We start from the raw sequence: 6,473 nt of genomic DNA, 5'->3' as shown, positions 1-6,473 counted from the left end.
GGGGGGGGGGGGGAGGAGGAAGGAGAAAAGGAGCAGGGCAAGGAGGAGGCCAGGAGGTGGCATTTGGAACTCAGCTCTTCCTTCTAACTGAGACTAGCTTTTCAAACAAGTAACATAAACCGCTCAGGTAATTAATTTGAAAGAAATATGAAACATGACAATTCACTGCAAGCTGCACACTTATCTATGGGATTTAAATGTGCAGCCAGGCAGATGAAGAATTAGGTGTGCCAATGTTACTGACAATAATGGGAGCTGTGGGTTTTAATTCTCGACATACTCTTGGGAAAATTACCCTCCAGATGAGTGCAGGTACAGCATAATTGGTGTGGGCCTATTTGTTTGGACTTGCCAAACGGGCTTCTTAAATGTTTGAGCTGGTGCTAGAAGTGTTTTCAAAGTGCCTGCATGCTCATCTTAAACACACACACCTTATTAAGGGATTTTATTTGACATTTAACAATTTTGTATATTAATATCTTCTCCCCCCTATTCCCTAAATGGCCTAATCCATCTAAATCCAAAGCATCAAAAGTCATTACCCAAAAAGAACAAGATGTTGCCGGAGCCACCACGGCCCGATATTGAATTTGCGTGAGCTGGGATGATTCAGGCAGATTTATATCCTGCTATTTCCTGACTGGAGAGCAGAGTCTCACAGGTTTGACTCTTGGAGAGCATTTGTCTGAACAGTCTCACTTCATCACTTTGAAAGGAATGGACCATGTGCCATCTGCTGGAGCATGCCACCTTAATGACATGGAGGGGGGGGATGATGGGGGAGGGAAGAGCAGGGACCGGATGCCTTTGAGATCTCAGTCCAGGATAAAGGGTCCATGCCATGAATCCTGAGCTGAGAGAGTCCATGAAGAGCAAGATGAGACCTTTGGGTTTTTTTTCTCAAGTGAATCTGGGATTCCTGTTATCTACTGGAAAATTCCTTTAGTATCCACCCAAGACTTAGGAAGTTTTCAAAGGCTATGGCAATAGACAGCTGGTATATTGAATAGACAGCCTGGTAGTCAGGAAGACTTCGTTTCAAATCTTTCCTCTAACACACTACACTGGTTGTGTGATCTTGGGCAAGTCAATACCAAGTCAGTACCCCAAGACAAATCTCTAAGACTATAAATAAGTCAATTAATTAACCAACCAACCAATCAGAACACATTTATTAAGTGCCTATTATGAGCCTAGCACTGTGCTGAGAGCTGGATGCAAAGAAAAAAAAATCCAGTGTCAAAAAACTTAAGGGAGATATACAAGTAGACATAGAATAAATGTAAATAAATTAAAAGTACTTAAATATCGAGTCATTCTAGTAGTTGAGGACCAGGAAAGATTTCTTTGAAGATCACACTTGAGCTATGTCTTAAAGGAAGAGAGGGATATTGTGAGATGGAAGAGAGGAGAGAGTTTATTCTAGACATAGGAGATGATGAGTCCCAAGGCATGAAAATGGAAGATGGAATGTGTGTGAGAATCCAAGAGACCATTTTGGCTGTATTGCAAATTTTGAGAAACGCAGCAGTGTCCAGTGGGGCTGTAAATCTAGGTTTGGGCTAGGTTTTGAAGAGCTTTATACACTAAACAGAGGAGCTTGTATTTTATTCTAGAAATATTAGGTGCTATTGAAGTTTATTAAATAAATTGCAAAATAGCTGTTGATCAGTATTGGTAATAATAGCTAACATTTACGTAGTGTTTCAAGGCTTCCAAGTGCTTTACCAATATTATCTCATTTGATCCACACAACAACCCTGACGGAGTAAGTACTATCCACATTTTATAGAGGAGGACTCTAAAGCAGTCTGCCCTGGAGCACATGGCTAGGAAATGTCTGAGATTAAAGTTGAACTCAGGTCTATCACGACTACAGGTCCAGGGCTTTATCCACTCAGTCACCCTATTGCCTAGATGGTAGAAGGAGTTTGCTCATTAAAAAGTTTCCTCTACAGATAAGGTCAGCAGTTCAGTTTTTTTTTTTTTTTGGGGGGGGGGCTTTGGTGTGGTGAGGGAGAATAATTTACAGTGGTGTTCATGTCAGCTTTGAATTGAAAATCTTTTCTCTTGCTCAATGGCAATCAGAGTATAAAACTCAGGGTGATGCATATTCATAGTAGAGGGACAGATTTAGGTTTGATGTAACAGAAAACTTCCCAACATCCATTCCAAAATGGAATGGACTGCCTTGAGAAGTAGTGGGTTCCCTCTCACTAGAGGTCTTCAAGCAAATTGCTAGATAGCAACTTGTCCCATTGATTAATAAGGGATTTAAACTATACTTTGTGCTTGTATTTATCAACTTTATAATCATGCCATAAATATTCTCATATATATGTATTTGTTTTCTCCCCTATTAGAATGGAAGCCCCCTGAAAATGTGGATTGATATATTCCCAGCACCTACTATAATGCCTGCCACATACTTGTTGATTGATTGATTGATTCCAGCTCTAAATCTATCCTGAAGTTGCTATTGATCACCAGGATGACCACAGTGTAATGAATGTCTTGACCTCGAACAAATGCTGAAGACTATCTACCAAGTTACAGAGGGGTTAGACTTGGCTCCCATGAAGGATATACCTACATCAATGAAATTATAGATTTATGAAATTATAAAGTTTGAATTCTTTTTTCCAATTAGTTGACTTTGTTTTCATAATTTTTATAAGTTTTTCCTATTATATGACAAGGTCTTGAATTGCAGTGACTTGTGTGTTCTGTGGTTTTTATCTCAAGTGTAAAACTGGAAACACTGGGAGTGTGTCCTACTTGCTGACCATGAAATGTCTCTTAAAAGACATCCATGATACTCAAAGGTGTTGTACTCACTTAGCAGAAACTGGCTCAACCAATACAATCAGCTGAACAATGACCATTCCAATACAGAAGCTGGAACTTCAGAATTCATGAACAAGATGGATCAAACCATTGCTCTGTGTGGAAAACTCCTGGTCCCTTGTCACCTGAGCCCTAGTTATTGCAAAGACACTTGGAAATATTTGAGCATAGACTAAAATTTCCTCACAATAAAAGGTACTGGGATTTGAATATGTTAGACTAGGTAGAATTAAAGGTTCTTTCTAAATCTAACATTCTAGGATTCTGCGATTTTCAATATCATTTATCTCACTTAGCTCATCTTGAAATAAAGAAATTCAATATATATGAGACAATTTAATTCAATTCAACAAACTTTTATTTAATTCAGCTACTGTGTAGTGAGTGACCTTACAGTCAGGAAGACAGAGTCAGGTTCACATACCCATTGTGTGACCTTGGGCAAGTGACTTAACCTTTTAGTACCTGAGGCAACTCTCTAAGAATCAAAATTGAAGGACGGTTGACAATTTGTATTGGAGAAAGGATTTCCTAATGGGGAGTTTCTAGATCCAATGAAATAAAAAATGCAGCAGGAAAAAAAAATGTGCCAGGTGCTGTTCTAGGTGCTGAATTTACACATACAAAAAATGAAAACAGTCCCTGCCTTCAAGGGGCTTCTGTACTACTGGTAGAAAACAGCATATACACAGAAAACTAGACCTGAGATTTCATCGATGCAAAGAAATATCAAATGAGATAACTCCCTCACCCTGATCATCACCTTCTCTGCAACTCTACAGACTTAGAAAGTTTCCTAGAGCAGAAGTGTCAAATTCATTCCAACAAGACTGCAAATGACCACAAAACTCCTGAATACTTCTAGAACCAAATTAAAATGTGATTAGGAAACATTTCACAAGATAAATTAAAATACAATACAAGATAGATAATATTAATTTGTGGTTTTCTAAGTCAATATGCTGCCCACAGAGTTCTATACTGTTTGAATTTGACACCAAGGTACTAAAACACTGAAGGTTTAAATGACTTGTCCAGGATCATATGTCAGAGGTAGATCTTATACATGGGTCTGACTGACTTTGACACCTTTCTCTATATATACTACATGACATTTCCTTACATGTTTTATATGCAAAGTAATGTAGGGCCATGGGAGCCTTAACAATTTAGGGGTGAGAAAAGACTTGGAGTAGGAAGAGGCTTTTGAGCTGAGTCTTAAATGAAAACAGGAGTTTTAAGAGGTGAAGATGAGAAGGGAGGACATCTGTAGAAAAGTACAAAGGGGAAAGATGGAATGTTATTTACAGGCTTCGGCAAGTAAAAGCTTCCACAAAAGTAAGAAAGGTGAAGACTGGTGCCCATAAAAGACTGATGACCCATTTCTGCATGATATTCCTTGATGATAGATATTCGTGCTCTTTCTCTCACATGATGGCAAAGTAGCTGACAATTTTAGGGGAAAACTAAGTCAACATGCTATAATGGCCTAGGAAAGTTTCAAGTGCAAACTCAGCCTGTACGCTTTATTTAGCAGGCATTTTGATCTAAAAATGCTCCAAATAACCTATCTATTCAGAAGCAGCAAACCCTTTTCAGTTGCAAAAAGCATAGCTTGAGAAAATAGTCTTTAGTACCCTAAAAAAGTTCAATTTGGTCCTTTGGCCTCTCTGAGCTCTGAGTAACCTTTAAACCTTTAAGCAGCTAGGTGGTGCACTATATAGAGCTCCAAGTCAGGAGTCAGGATAGAACTGAGCTCAAATGCTTCAGATGCTTACTGTGACCCTGGGCAAGTCATTTAACCTCTCTTCTCTCATCTGTAAAATGGGAAAAAGAGTGGCACCTACCTCCCAGGGTTGTCATAAGAATCAAATGAGATAACAAAATAAAGAACTTAGCACGGTGCCTGGCACATAGTAAGCACTATATGAGTGTTAGCTATTATTATTTAAAGCCTGGGAGCAACTTTGGGGCACAGAAAGTTAAGCACTCAGTCCTTTGCAGAGTTGAGTACTGTATTTCCACAACTATCCATTGCCTTGACCAAGAGTTACCTTAGTAGGAGTTGTATGGAGTTTGCATTTGGTTTGCCACATCTGTCAATCATTTCTGGGCATCAGCTGTAACCCAAGCAAACTCTAGTACTCAGGTCAGAGAGAAAATAAACTATCCCAAGCTATTGGACTGAATTGTTGTAATATCCTCCTCCCTTCCTATGCCCAGTCCCTCTCCAGCCTCATCCATCCTTCATACTGTTGCCCAAGTCATCTTCCTAATTCAACACACTTATGCCACTATCTACTCAAAAATGTTCAGTGACTCCCATTCACTTACCGAATTAAATACCAACTCTTTAAACTGCTGGTCAAGATCTTCTTTTACTCTTTCCCTTCACATTCTCTGTATTCTATATTCTAATCCTCTCCCATCTCTCTGCTTTTGCCCCTATTTTCCTTCATGCATGGAATGGATACCTCCCCATCTCTGGCTCTAAAAGTTACTCCCTTCCTTCAAGATTCAATTCGGATAGCATCTCTTCTAGGAAGCCTTGATCCTTTGAGTTAGAAGCAGTTTTAGCATGGAAGAGTGTTTAGATGTCATCTAGTACAATCCACCTCATTTTACAGATAAGCAAACTGAGGCCTAGAATAATTCAGTGACTTGCCCAAGGTCAGATAAGCAGCAAGTAGTAGAGTTGGACATTGGATCCAACCCCTCTGACTTTAAAACACTCTTTCCACCATATTTGTTCTAATTTCTCCCACTCCAGGAATTCTTTTGCACTCCTCAGATTACATATGGGTATGATTTTTTATCTTTGCATATATATATTGTAAGCTCCCTAAGGACAGAGACTGTGTTTTATTTCATCTTTGTAACCCCAAGGCCCTGAGTGGAGTAGCCACTTGATAAATGTTAATTGAATTGATTTGAATAAGACAACACCGCTAAACAGGATAAGTTTATGGATCTGATCAAGAATTGAAGCTGACTGATAGAGACATCTTAATGACCACTGAGTAATGAAGTCCTCCAATGTTTCCACTTAACAAAAGTGCTAGTGCTGGCAAGTGTCCACAGTCTTTATATCATGCCAATATAACTATCTGAAAAATTAAAAATTCAGTCAAACAACCAGGTAGGGATCTTTTCTTTCATAATGCCAAATAATTAAATCTGACTGGTCTTTACATTGAATTGACCAGTTGTTTGACTAATTTGACTCCACTATACATTTGAGACCTTTTTTTTAAACCATCATGTAGAAATCAAATCTTGGAAGACAAAGTCAAATAGTCAGTATGGTGGATGGCGTACTCACTTGGGAGTCAGGAGATGTGGGTTTTAAATCCTTTCTCAGATACTTGCTGTGTGATTCTGAGCAAGTCTTTTTACTTGTTTACTTTTTACTCTGTTTCCTTATCTATAAAATGGGTATGATGATAATTGAACTACCCACCTCATAGGACTGTTGGGAAGAAAACATCATATGAATATTTCTATCACTCAAATCTGACACTAATTTGTTGTGTGAGCTTGGACAAAGCTGCTTAATTTACTTCTCTAGCTCAAATCTGTTATCATTAAAATTTTTTTCATTTTAAGAATGTGAAACATAAGGCCTC

The 6,473-nt window shown here is 38.6% G+C and overlaps 1 long non-coding RNA gene across 1 annotated transcript in view; it reads left to right on the top strand.

The window, feature by feature from the left end:
* Nucleotides 1-2,714, top strand: part of LOC138145760 (uncharacterized) — a 6,621-nt gene extending 3,907 nt beyond the window's left edge. Inside the window, exon 3 of the long non-coding RNA XR_011164305.1 lies at nucleotides 2,364-2,714. This is a non-coding gene — a long non-coding RNA (uncharacterized lncRNA). The remainder of the gene's footprint in view (nucleotides 1-2,363) is intronic.
* The last annotated feature ends 3,759 nt before the right edge of the window (nucleotides 2,715-6,473 follow it).

Source organism: Petaurus breviceps, unplaced genomic scaffold, assembly GCF_028583685.1.
Source record: "Petaurus breviceps papuanus isolate PSGF00001 unplaced genomic scaffold, PetGlider_PUasm1.0 90750, whole genome shotgun sequence".
NCBI classification, from domain to species: domain Eukaryota; kingdom Metazoa; phylum Chordata; class Mammalia; order Diprotodontia; family Petauridae; genus Petaurus; species Petaurus breviceps.
This window is presented reverse-complemented; position numbering and strand designations above follow the sequence as displayed.